The 13,435-nt window shown below is 52.8% G+C and overlaps 1 protein-coding gene across 4 annotated transcripts in view; it reads right to left on the reverse strand.

Moving 5' to 3' along the window:
• Positions 1 to 13,435, reverse strand: part of ATP2B2 (ATPase plasma membrane Ca2+ transporting 2) — a 330,440-nt gene that overhangs the window by 248,213 nt on the left and 68,792 nt on the right. For all 4 annotated transcript variants that reach the window (XM_032458949.1, XM_032458953.1, XM_032458950.1 and 1 more), the window contains exon 2: positions 11,616 to 11,660. The gene's annotated coding sequence lies outside the window, so the exon portion shown is untranslated. The remainder of the gene's footprint in view (positions 1 to 11,615; positions 11,661 to 13,435) is intronic.

Here is a 13,435-nt window from a genome sequence, read left to right on the forward strand (position 1 = left end):
AAGTACCTTCGAGTTGGCCACAGTCCCCACCACTCCATATTGTCTCACCCTTAGCCTGCTTCTCTCACCTAGCTCACGTGCCTGGGCCCTGTGGATATCAGAACCTGCTCCTCCTGGCTCATGTACATTTTCTCCAGTACATCTGACTATTCTTGTCCTGAACTTTTGCCTCTACTGGTCGCTCCTCCTGGAATGCCCTTTCTCACCCTGTCCGATGGGAAAATATCCCGCTTTTAGGAGGCTCCACTCCAGGGCCCTCCTTGCTTCTTCACATAATGTACCACAGCCTTCTGTGCCCCCACAGTACCCTGTTCAGACCTCCTTCCCAGCATCTCTCGCACCAAACTACTTTTATTTATTATACTTCCATCTCTCCCACTAGAATGTAAGCCTGCTCCATATGGCTAGAGCATGACACACTCACTCCGCCACCAAACAGGCCCACAGGAAGTCATCCAGGGGTGGATGAACAGATGCCAAGAATAACGAAACAGCAGTACCAACCTGGGTGCCAGGCTCTGGGTTAAGCATTTGACGTGTGCGATCTCATTTAACACTGAACAGAATCCCATGTCAGGTACTATTACATTCTCGTTTAATGGCTGGAGACACTGAGGCTGGAGTGGGGTGGGGCGTCTGGCTGCAAAGTAGCCCGTTCACCACCGCTGAGCGGCAGCCTCCTTGACGCTCTGTTAGGCTCTAAGGCTTTCTTTCTTCCCATCTTACAACTCACTGGCCAGGCTGCGAGGAAACTGGACATCAGCTCTGGGAACTAGACGTGGGGCATCAGGAGAAAAGTGCCCCATGTTCTGGAAGGTCTCAGCTTGTCAGGAAGTTACAAGAGAAGTCTGAGGGCTCGGCCACCCCAGAGGATCCAGGCATCAGGGTCATCTCGAGCATCACCAGCTTTGGGGTGCTGTTTCCAAGGAGTTTAGGGTTCAAGTCTGTGCTCTGCCACTCGTGGGCTGCGTGAGACCCTGAGTGAGACGGCCCATCTCTCTGAGCCTCGGTTTCCTCACCTAGAAGACAGGGGAGTAACTGGACTTGCCTCCGGGGCTGGAGTAAACGTGAAAGGAGACAAGGCACACCAAGCGTCCAGGGCCGTGTTTAATAGAGGGCGGCGGTGACTCTCAGCAGAGTCCACGGGCCACCCTGCACCTGCAGCATCAACTCCGCGAGCCTGGTCCCTGCCTGATGGGCGGGGTGGGGACAAGAGCTGGATTCAGGTCCTGTCTTTACGGTGAAATAGGATGGGCCTCCCGGCTGGAGGTTCATCCCTGTGGGTGGATCTGTGTGTGTGTGGCGGTGAGCATGTGGGGAGTGTGAGCCCTGGGGCACGTATCTGTGTGGATCTGTGCAAGGCCAGCGTGTTGATTCCTGAGACACAGGTTTAGAACACTAAAGCGTGCACACGTGTGTGTGTGTGTGTGTTTTTGTGTCTGAACACACCCACCCGTGACTCCCCAAGAGCCTGGACAAACTGTGCCTCGGTCACGGCTGTATCCCCAGGATCTGGTACGTAGTAGGTGCTCAGTAATATACACATGATAAAGTGTGTCTATACACACACACACTGATACACACACACACACCTCTCTGCTGCTCCCAGTCTATGTTTTAAAAAAACACTCAATTTGGTAATTCTGAGATGAATCTTACACTGTTTGCAAATGTTCTATCTTTCTCAACTTCACCCAGAGACCAAGGTGCGCCGCTGACATGTGGCCGGGGGAGGGGGAGGGAAAGCCCAGCACCCAGGTCTGCCAGGCTTGAACAGAAACCCAGCTCTGCCACGTACTGGCTGCGTGACACCGGCCAGCTGCTTCAGGTCTCTGACCCCCGTGTGTGACGACGGACTACGCCAGGACAGGGGAGAGCCCAGCACAGAGCCCAACGCAGTGGCGATGTCTGCCCAGGTGACTCAGACCCGGGGATCCCTCGCAAAGCCAGGCACCCCTAGACCTCCAGCACGGGGGCCTCCCACCTCAGAAACAATCTCTATTTCCTGTTTCTGTGATTTCTCCTATTCTTTATTTCTATTCCCTAATCTCTGTTTCTATTTCACCTAACCCCAGGGTCTTTCCCAAAGCTAAGCGGGATCCCTGGACTCCCAGGAGGGGTCAGTGGTGGGCCAGGGCAGTGCTCCATCAGCCGGCCTCCCCCTCCCTCTGCTTCTCTGCCACCCGCTCCAGGGCCCCGGGCCCAATTTCCAGCCTGGGCTCTGCACCACCAATCTGCTCAGCAGCACCTCGTCCATATTTGGAAAATTGCCCCAGTGGGGACGCAGCACCCTTCTTTCCTACACATGCCTGGGATTATTTACTCCCACACAGTGAAGATCAGGCTAAGCACACAGTAGGTGCAGAATAATTCTCAGTGCTTGACTGATGGCTGATATCACAATTCAGTGATCATGGGTGGAGAACCAGGAATCTGGACGGTGTGTGGGTCATAAATCTGGCTTTGGCTCAGCTTCTCCAGAGGTTTTATGACGGAGCCCCCAGGGATAAGGGACTGAGGGTGCCTGCGGGTGACAGCACCTTAGAGGACTGTCCTTCATCACGTCATCGTACCTCTAGCTCAGCATGGCCACGTTCAAGCTTGTAACTCGTCCTTCCTGCGCCCTTGCCCCCCGGCTCTTCCTCTGTCATCCCCTCTAATCGAGAAGCCCCATCGCCCATCCAGTCCCCACGGTCCACTTTGAAATCATCCCATACTCCCCCTTTGCACTTACAGTTGACCCTCCACCCCGTCATGTCACTCAAACTCAGAAAAAAAATCAGAGCTGCCCCCTGTTCCTCACCTCCCAACCCCACAGCCTTGGTCTAGAGCACTGGCCTTCATGAGTTTTGAGGACACACTTTTGTCCTTGAGGGTCTTCCTGTGTCCGTCCTCACCCTGTCCACACTGTAGCCAGAGTTTCTCAGATGCAAAACTGACCACATCCCACCACTGTTTTAAAATCTTTAGGATCCCTCACCTGCCTGTGGGACCAAGTCTAGACCCCTTCACCTGGCATTTGAGGCCTTTCGTGATGTGGCCCTGTCAACCTTTTCTGCTCACTTTCTGTAGCCTCTGCTCAGGCCTGCTGAGCTGTGTGCTATTACATTTTTGTATGTTCAAACCTCTTTGCAGTCACTCGTAACATCTTGGCTGTCTTTTGTCCCCTGAAGAACTCCTACTCATCCTTTAGGACCCAATCCAAATGGCCCCTCCCCTGTAAAAGCTTCTCTAGCACCCTGAAGTCCAGTTGGCCTCTTCCTCCCCTGGATAGGCCCTTTCTTATCATGTGTCACTTGATATTACAGTTATTTAAGGAGTCATCCCCCTGGCGAGACTAGGGGCACTCCTGAGCAGAGGCCTCAATCTTGTCCTCCTTGAATGCCCTGGTGCCCAGCAGGGGGCTTGGCATGTACGTGGCCCTCAGTTAGGACCTGGCGAAGAATGAGGGAAGGAGTTAAGGTCCTTCAGGGAAGTCCTGTAACTGCTTTGCTTTGGGCATGAGCCAATAGCAACCTGACTTCCCCAGAATTTCAGGCCACCTTGAATGTGGGCAGAGCCAAATCCTGCTGCTGCTTCATAGAATCACCAGAAACGGGTCCTCAAGCTGTTTCCTCCTTCAATCTCCACTGCAACAGCCTGCTCAGCTTTGTTTTCTGGAAGTCCCAGAGCCCATGGCTCCCTCCCAGCCTCCGTGAGTCCATGGTACTTGCCGCCCCTCACTTACCCTTCCCAGCAAGTCCCAGGCCAGCGCTGCAGGAGGCATGGGCCTCTCCCATGCCCTGGTCTCCTGGGGTCCGGGCTGGAGGGGTCTGCAGGGCACGGAGCTGTCTGAGCTCTGGTGGCTGGCAGCGGAGGTGAGCGGCCACTGCTGTAGAGCCCGCAGCCACCCCCACCCAGGACTGCGGCTCTGGCAGCCGCAAGGAGCCTCCAGCATCGATCAGTCCTGCTACTACAAGACTCCTCGGCGCGCCTGGCTGAAGCTGAGAGCTTTGCAAGTGTGTGTGAAAAGAAACAGAACATTAAAGAAAAACATCTAACAATGGGCCATCGGTGGGGGCTGGAGAGTACACCATTCGCCAATACAGAAGTGACACTGGACAGGTGGTCGAAGGCCCCTGACAGTCTGTGCAAGGGGAGGGGTGGCGAAGGGGGTTCCAGATAACTGAAGGTTAACCCTGTAAGAGCCAACTCCCTTGCCTACCAGGTTTCTGGGTTTGTTTGAATGGGAACAGGCATAAAACTCATAACGTAATGTGCAGCAGACCTCACTCGTAATTTAAGCGTCTTCTGATGACTCAGAGCTGGGACACTGTGGTGCCTTTGGTCTGTTCTGGGGTCAGAGGGCTGCTTGGTCTGAGACTGAATGACCCCGCCGTGCTAATTACCCTGCAATCAACAGGCCGTGCTAATTACCCTGCAATCAACAGAGCTCCCTGCCTTTGCTGTGTGCTGCCCACTGCCCTCTGCTGCTTCTGATGTCACCACACATTCCCAAAGGATGTATCACAGTTACGGAAAAACCTGTGACCCAGTCAACCCTCCTTGACCACCCTTCCTGGTTCCTTTGCTGCTCCCCACACCCCTTTTATTCTTCTTGTCTCTCTCTCTCTCTATCATATTTTTGGCCACTATTCCATTCCTGGCAATCAAAGGGCATGAGCCTTCCTTCCAGCTGATTCCTGATCAGTCGGTTCTGACCTCTGGACTCCTGAAGCCTCTCATTTCCTTTGGCTATGGTTGGAGTGGTCCAATTTGGGGGCCTTTCCAAGACCTTGGGGCTCTTCTAGGATTTGAGGCAAGGGGTTCCCCAACTGAGGGCATGCACGCTGGGCATCAGCAGGCGGGCTCCAGACCCAGGCGCAGGGTCCTGCGGACCCAGCTTCCCATCCCGTTCCCCTGCTTGTCAGCTGGGTCATCTAGGGAAGCCCTTCAGCCTCTCTGAGCCTCAAGACTTCACACAGCTTCAGTGAAAGAGCGCACAAAGGTCCTGGCTCTGCACTTGGCTGCTGCCCTCGAGGCGTGATTTCTCCCTCCTAACCATAACTGCCCCTCCCTCAGATCTCCCAAAGGTGCGTGGAGACACCGAGAACTAAGTAAGGAAGGTCCAAAAAGCTGCGAAATACCACCCAAAGCCAAGAACCGGCCAACGGGGTCCAGGAGTCAGGGTTTCTGGAAGGCAGCGTGGAGCCCCCAGGAGAGTCAAAGCGGGGGGCTGGTCACCAGAAAGACCACCCATGGGAGCAGAGGGTTGGGGCTTTGAGTCAGTCCCGCCTGCAGGAAGGGCAGGGATGGAGATGTAGCTACTCATGGTTCGGTTTCCTGCGCTCGCATAATAAAACCCCAACAAGAACTCTGGGCGCGGGGGCTCGGTGGAGCTTCCTGGTTGGCTAACAGTCCATGTGCTGGGCAGGGAGACATGCCCTGGTGGACCCTGCCAGACCTTATGCAATGTGTCTCTTCATTTGGCTGGTCCTGATCTGTATCCTTTATAATTAAACTGTAACTGTGAGTTTAGCAGTTTCCCAAGTTCCGTGAGCCATTCTAGTGAGTTATTAAATCAGAGGGGTTGTAGGAACCCCCAAGTTAGCAGCCAGCCCATCAGAAGCATGGTAGCCTGGGGACACCACTTGTGGCTGGCCTCTGAGGGGTGGACGGTCTTGTTGGCAACCTTGTACTTCATCTCGTGGGGTCTGTGTGAACTCTGGGTGGTTAATGCCAGCTTTGACTGTCAGCACCCCAGCGCTGTCAGAATACACCCCCGAGGAGTCACCCCAGATTCCTCTCCTTCCCTCTTTCCCCACATCCTTTAGAAGAGTGGGTCCGAGCAGCTCAATCTTCACAGCTGTTCAGAACGCGGCTGCTTCTCCCCATCTCCACAGCCACCCATCCCCACAGCCACCCACCCAGTCTAGCCACTGTCATCTCTCACCTGAATCACTGTCGCTGCCTCCTCCTTGGCCTCCCTGCTTCTGTCCTTGCCTCCTGCCCTGCTTGGCTCTTTTAAGTTGGCCACACGTCCCTGCTCGCAACCTTGTCTGCGTGACCCTACCGGGTCTGAAGGTAAGGCGGAGTCCTCATAGTCTGTCACCTCCCTCTCTGAGCTCAGTTGCCACCACGTGCTCCCCTGCTCTGTCCTTTTGGCTATCCTGGCTTCTCCTTGCTCCCTAGACAAGCTTCGGCCTGCCTTGGGGCTTTTCCCTTTACCTGGAATGTTCTTCTCATTTTTTGCATTCGGTCTGAAAGGTCACCTCCTCAGAGAGGCCTTCCCTGACCGCTGTGTGTAAACAGCCGCTCCCTGCCCCTCCCCGCCTCTCTCTCCTCTCACGGGCTTCATTCTTCCCCCGCAGCCCAGACAGCGTCAGAGATGGCTATTTGTTTAGCTGCTTCCTGCCCAACTCCCTTTGTGGAATGGCAGCTCTTGAGGACAGGGGCCACATTTGTTTTGTTTGCTGCTGTCTTCCCAGCATTTGGTTCCATAAATAAGCGTCCAATGAACGAATGAATAGGCACCACCAAGAAAACGGGGCAGACGCTGGGGAGGTGTCATCATATCAATGACGTGGTGTCTCATCGAATTTTTTCCTTGCAGGTGATTGTTATAAAAGATTCGTTTACATGGATGTGGAAGGAACCACAATAGGGTTGTATAGTTCAAATAGTCTGAGTGAAAGAAAAAGAATGTTTTGTTAGTAGGTAACAAACAGATGCTCGGAAGGTGAATGTGCTGGGTCTTTTACTTCAAAAGTTACTGAGAGTTAAAAGACCAAAAAGACAAGTGAGAAAAATTCATTGAACGTGGAATCTCCTAATGAGGGTTTTAGTCTTGTTTCTCCTATTTCCAAACTGTGTGACTTTGGGCAAGTGACGTCCTTTCCCTGAGCCTCAGTTTTACTATCTGTAGAATGGGGCGGATGCTAATAACAGCCCCTGGCCTGTGTCCCAGAGTCACTGTGAGAGTCCCGTGAGAGGCAGATGGAACCAGGCCCACTGGATGTTACTTAGTTCACTCCTGTGCTAACACCCCGCAGGTCGAGAGTGCCAGGACACTGAGGCAAGAAAATGTCAGTACCAAGGGGATCTCTAGGAACGATGGCTAAGTTTTACTCCCAGGAAAGATGCTGAGGGAAAAGACTCTGCTGAATCAGAGGAGAATGCTAAACCAAGCTGTTGTGCATCTTGGGGCCAAGTTTTCTCAATCAACTGTCCATTCAGCAACTCTGAACCCCTGGGCACAGTCCTGGGCCCTGACATGGGGCCTCAGGCAGGTGGTCTCTCCATCTCCCTGGACCTTGAGGTCCTGCCATCTCTGCTGGGGTCACTGTGAGTCAGAATCCCCCTGAGAGGCTGGCAGTTGAACTGCAGGAGCTCAGTGTGGGGTGAGAGTTTGGCCAAGGCACCCACAAATATCTCTGTGAACGTCCTACTTTCTGCTCTTGCCTAAACTCCAAGCCTGGAGTCACCCGTGACTGTCCCTCTTTCTGTTCACATCCTGACTGTCATCCTCTTCTGTTCACTTCTCATCACCCTCAGCCACCATCAAGTCCAGGCTACTAGCATTTCTCACCAAGACAACTGCATCAGCCTCCCAACTGGCCCACCTCCTGCCCTCAGCCATCTATTCACTCCATACCAGCAGCCAGACCAGTCTTTTAAAAACACAAATCTGTTCCCATCACTCCCTGACTATAACCCTCCAGTAGCTTCTTAATATTCTTAGGCTAAAGTCCAAACCCTCCTGACAAAAGTGGCCTTACGATGTCCTCCTGCCTTCACCTCTGACCTTTCACCTTACCAGCCACCCTGCTTGCTCTCTGCATTCCAGTGATGCTCAGCTCCTGTGTTTCCAACATTTCTCGTTCACCGCAGGACCTTTGCACGGTGTACTTCTTTGCAGGAATACCTTTCCCCCTTATTTGGGTTTCCCTTTTCCCTCACCTTCATCTTGGTCCATCATTTAATATCTATGTAGTAAATGCATTCTCACACATCCTCCAATTTTCACTTTAAACAAGCACTTCCTCAAGGAAGCCCACCTTGATTCCATCCCCCTTCCCCCACCATTAGGCTCTCATAGCAGACTAGGCTTCACAGTATTCATCCCATTATAATTACTATTTTATTATCTGTTTCCCCCTTATAAGAAGGGGAGATTAGAACACAGACAACCCAGAGGGAAGACCATGTACGGACGCAGAGAGAAGACGGCTGTCTACACGCCAAGAAGAGAGGTCTCTGAAGAAATCAACCCTGCTGATACCTTGATCTCGGACTTCCAGCCTCTAGGACAGTGAGAACATGAATGTCTGTTTAAGCCACGCAGTCGATGGGGTGTTACGGCAGCCCCAGAAGACTAACACAGCCCGCCAAAGAACCACAGTTCCAGGGACGGGAGGAAGACCACACGACAGCAACACGGGCTTTGGGTAAAAATAATAATAAAAAGATGTTTTGAGAAAAAGAGCCATTTAGAATGAAAAGTGCCAACATAATTCCTCTCATACAGCTGACCGGCAAAATGTATACACACACACACACACACACACACACACACACACACACACACTTTGGTGGGGGCAGATAAGTTTTTCTAAACTGTCACTACTCTTTATGATTATAAACAGAGAACACGCCATGGTGGGAAATTGAGAAAATTCCAAAAGGCGCCCAGAAGAATTCAGTCACCTGTCCTCCTCCCCTGCTCGGTACTCGGTATCTGTTTCTCCAGTCTCCTCTCTCCCCCTCTTCTCTCTTTCTGCCTTGCTTATTTGTGTTCTCTTCCACCTATTTTTTTTTTAAAAATGCAGTTAGGATTAATTTTGGCAAATTGCCTTTTCTCTTAACACTTAAATATGACCATTTTCTCCTATGTTATTAAAATTTCATCTCAAATGTCATATTCCACGGCTGCCCAGAATCCTCCACGGTCTGCACGTGCTGGGATGGGCTCCCCCCTTCCCCTGCTGTTTCTATTTTGAAACTAATGTAAACAATGCTGTGATAAACATTCCTATAGATAAGCCTTGGTGCACACCTTGGGCTATTTCCTCAAGGCAAATTTCCTAGAAGTGATTGGTTACTCACATTTTGAACGTGGAAAATTTTTAAAATTCTTAAAACTTTCTAATAGGTTATATGACTTTTGGGGGTGTAACAACTTCTGGCCACACATATTAAAAAGCTCCCAAGAGTTTACGTTGTAGTTTCAGACCGCTTGAAAATAAAAAAGCAAAAGGAAAAAAAGAAAAGGCAGAGAAAAATCTAGGTTACCTGGCCATAAAGACAAGAAAGTGACATCCATCCCTGGCTACGAGGAAATTGTCCTTCAGGGGAGAGCTTGGTTACTTCAGAAGGGAAGGGGAGGAGTTGTCCTGGATTATTTATAACACTCTGCGGAGTGGGTACCCATTTTACAGATGAGGTAACTGAGGCACAGAGAGACGGAGTCACGCACTTGCTCAAGGTTGTGCACAGCTAGAAAATGAAGCAGTCAGGACTCGAATTCTTTGTTGCCTGGCTCCAAAGACCAAAAGCTCTACTATTATGCCACACTGGCAGGGTCTGTGGAAGATGGTCTCGACTCAGGCATAAGCAGCTGGGCAGGACAGCTCCAGACCCACTCCCAGCACCGGGTGTCAGGCACTAGGTGTGCAGAGATGGGAGAAGGCACAGTGTGTCCCAGGGTGCATGAGCCTGTAAGGCCCACCTGACCCCCACCAGGTGATGGCCAACATACCCACCTGGCCATTTGCCAGTCTAGATCACAATTTTTATTGTTGCATTGACTTTATCAGAACTGCTGCAGTGGTGTGACAGCCTAGAAGAAAATGCAGTAATGTATCAAAGCAAATGAGTATACAGATAAAAGCAGGAAGGCTAAACAAACAAACAAAAACCTCCAAATGCCTGTGGCAACAAGAAGGTGAAATTGTGAATAAACTGTTCTCTGTATTTTTCAACCTTTAAAAAAAGTGATGTTGCTTTTGCAGAATTGTGGTGGAAAAACAAGGTCTTTGAAGTCACACGGACCTGGGCTGTGTGACTTTGGGCGAGTCACTTCACTTCTGAGCCTCAGTCTCCTCACCTGTGGAATGGGGATGAACATTGCATCTTGTCCTCACGAGGAACTGAGATGAGGGATTCCCACAGCACCCTTAGCCCCATCCCTGCAGATGGCAGTGACTCAACAAATACCAGTTCCCACACACATTCATGCCTTGCTGAGGCCTGGAAATGCAGAGGACAGGCCCTGGTCTGGGAGGGGCTGAGAGGGGAGAAGAAGGGACGACTGTGTTCTGACGTGAGAAGCACCTTAACAGAAGGAACAAGCAAGTCCACATTATTTTTGGAAACAGTCATGATCCGGCTCCCTAGCTCATGACCACAGCACAACAGAGCAGGAGGCTGTGCTCACTGCTGACAGATCTTTAATCCTTCCCCACTATGACCTTTTACTTCTCCATCAAAACTTACCTGTCCCAGCTCCCCAAACCCTGCTATCCACTGGGGCTAGTCTGGTCAGAGAATTTCTACAATGGACACGAGTGCCCACGGGTAACTGGACCACTCCAGACAGCAAAAACGGAACACAGGCTTATTACACAAAACTTGGAAAACACAGAATATCCAAATTGCTATTTCCCTCGCAACTAACCTACAGATGACATTTGGAAAAAAGCTTTCAAAGCTTCCTCATCCTTTCCCGAGGAGTGACGCAGATGGTGGCCACGTAGGTGCTGTGACAGGCCTGCGGGGAGGGGCGCTGGGTGGAGAAGGCTCTCTCCTATCAAACGCCCTGGGGCAGCTGCTGATTCCAGGGACAGAGCCAGCTCCGCACACAGCTACCCCATGAGAGGACAGTTTCCCAGATCCCCCTATTTCTCCTAGGTCAGTAGGGAGGGAGCAGCCCAGGGCCGTTGGCAGAACTCCCAGGCAGTCCCCCAGTCAAAGGGTCTGTGTCTCCAAATGCTCGTAAAAGGATGGACAGGCAAGTAGCTCCCAGGACAGTCCTCCCTCCGCCCCAGGCCCCACTCAGGCTGGGCCAGGGCCCTCTGCACAGGGCTTCCCCTTCGCAGACCCCCAAGTCAGTAATACCCCTCAGTGTGGCTGTCCTCAGTGAGATAATAACTGAAAAATAACCTGACGGCATTGAAAGATACTGAAGTGTGAATGACCGAAATGACAGCCATGTAACCCACACAGGAACGTGGCTCTTTATCTCAAAAGGACATTGACTAATCCAAACGCCCCTCTATTTTGCTAGAACACCGCCCCAAAGTAAAGTGGGTAACACACAGACTCCGTGGGGGGCTGGCAAGGGGGAAAGTCACACACACAGGAAATGAGTCCAAACTGCCGTTTCAGATTTGTTTTTTGCTGCTTCTTCTTCCCTCGCTGCCCACAGGTCCACAGGGTTTTGGGAGTGGCTGCTGAGCGCTTCTGTGTTGGGAGGGGGTTAGGGAGGCTGGGGCGGTAGCGGTAGCGGGTGGTTGACAGTACAGACAGGTGGTTTGAAAACCAAGTGTTTCCTAATTGGGGTCAACTAACGGCGCTGAGGTGCAGGTGGGAATTCTGAGCCTCCCTTCGTGAACCAGGGATCTTGGTCTCACCCTTACCTGTCTCCTGGGCTGCTCTCGGTCCACGCTCCGGGTGCGGGAAACCTATGAGCAAAGATCAGAAAGGCAGGTTAGAGGGGCTTGTATTTTCTGGGTCACAAACTGGTGGCCAGGGATCCAGATCTGGCTGTTTGAAATTGAATATTTGTTTAAAATTGAATATTTGAACTGCTCCTAGTATTCAGAAACCGAGGGATTGTACATAAAAGTCTGGCTTTCTGACTCCTCTGGGGAGGGCTGTACCTCTGGGCCCCATGCAAATAGGACAGTGATGGGCTGGAGCTGCGTGGGGCTGCTCCCCTAGGCCCACAGATGCTCCCCAACCCCACCCGTCTGCCCGAACAGGGCACTGGAGCGAGCAGCCCTGCACTGGCATCGCATGACCTGCGCAGCCCAGGCTCCCTCCCCGACCCTTCCCTTCTCTGCTCCAGACACAGAAACTGAGAATTCTAGGGGGAGAATGCCAGGTCCGTCCCTTGGAGTGATCCAGGGTGAGAAGATCGAGAAAGACTCCAGGCCACGTTTGGGTCGGGGACCCTGCCACCCCCTCTCCAGGGTCTTCTTGCAATATCCCTGCTCTGCGGCTCTGGGGGACTCAATTAGGCAGGGTCCTGAGGGTTTAATAAAGGACCTCTTGGCAAAGGTGTGGGCAGGAGTGGTGCCGTTTCCCAGCCCCAGTAGGAGCGGTTCTGTTGCCAACACCCCTCATGTGGAAGTGGGTTGGGGGGCGAGGTGGGGAAATAGTTTCCAGACCCAGGTGCAGAGCAGGCTGTGTGGGATGATCCTTGATAGGAGCTGTCACCCGTGGGCAAGGCATGTAGCCAGCCCAGGGAGATCCCCAGGGAGAGAGCTGGGAGACTAAATACCCCAACATCTCTCCCCTGCCTCACTCCATGTCCTGCCAGAGCTCCCCACTGGCCAAAGCCAATAGGAAGCCAGAATGGGAGGGAGTGCAGGATGCAGCCCTACAGGTCCCGCCTCACCACAGGGCAGGGGGGAAGGGCGGACAGTGGGTCTCCAGGGATGTGTGGCAGTCATCCAGCGCAGTGGCCCTGCCTCCTGGGCCCTGTTGCCCCACGGGATCCACACCCCTCAGGCCCTAAGCCAAGGCTAACCAGGTCCTTCAAGATGTCAGAAGCTCGGTTCCACCCCCACCAACTATTAGTTGGCACCATCTTCCCAGAGCTTCTGTTCTGCTTACCTGGCCTGAGTCTGAGTTTTCTGCCCCTCCCCCAGCACCTGGAGCCCCATCGCTGGGGCCCTGAGCTCCCCTTGCCACCCCTGCCTGTTCCCTTCCACTGGACACCGTCCAATCCTTCTCACTACGGAGCCAGGCTATCCCCTTCCTGGAAAGACAGCCCAGCCCAGAGTTCACAGAGATGGGGGAGCAGAGCTGCAGGGAATCCAGAGGCCTAGGGCCGATACAGAGGAGTCACGGTGGAAAGCACCCAGCAGAGCGCCCCCACCCCCAAATCTCTTCTAGGAAAAACACGAGCCCGCAAGAGGCGGCCAGGTGCAGGGTTTCCTGGAACCCACAGCAGGAAGTGACCCAGGAGCTCACAGGCCCCAGCACCTGCGCTATAGAGATGGGGAAACTGAGGCCAGGAGAAGGGGAAACTGAGGCCAGGAGAAGGGGAGGCTGAGGCCGGGAGAAGGGGAGGCTTGCAAAGGCCACACAGCCAGAAAGCAGCACAGCCAGTGTTTTGTTGGCCTGCCAGGCTGTCCCTGCCTCTGCCTGGGACACAGGAGGGCCCAGCTGCATCAGGAGATGGGGGTCAGTGTTCAGTCTCTTCAATAATGATTTTACTAATTAGCACCAA

This window comes from Camelus ferus, chromosome 17 (genome assembly GCF_009834535.1).
Source record: "Camelus ferus isolate YT-003-E chromosome 17, BCGSAC_Cfer_1.0, whole genome shotgun sequence".
Classification (NCBI taxonomy): domain Eukaryota; kingdom Metazoa; phylum Chordata; class Mammalia; order Artiodactyla; family Camelidae; genus Camelus; species Camelus ferus.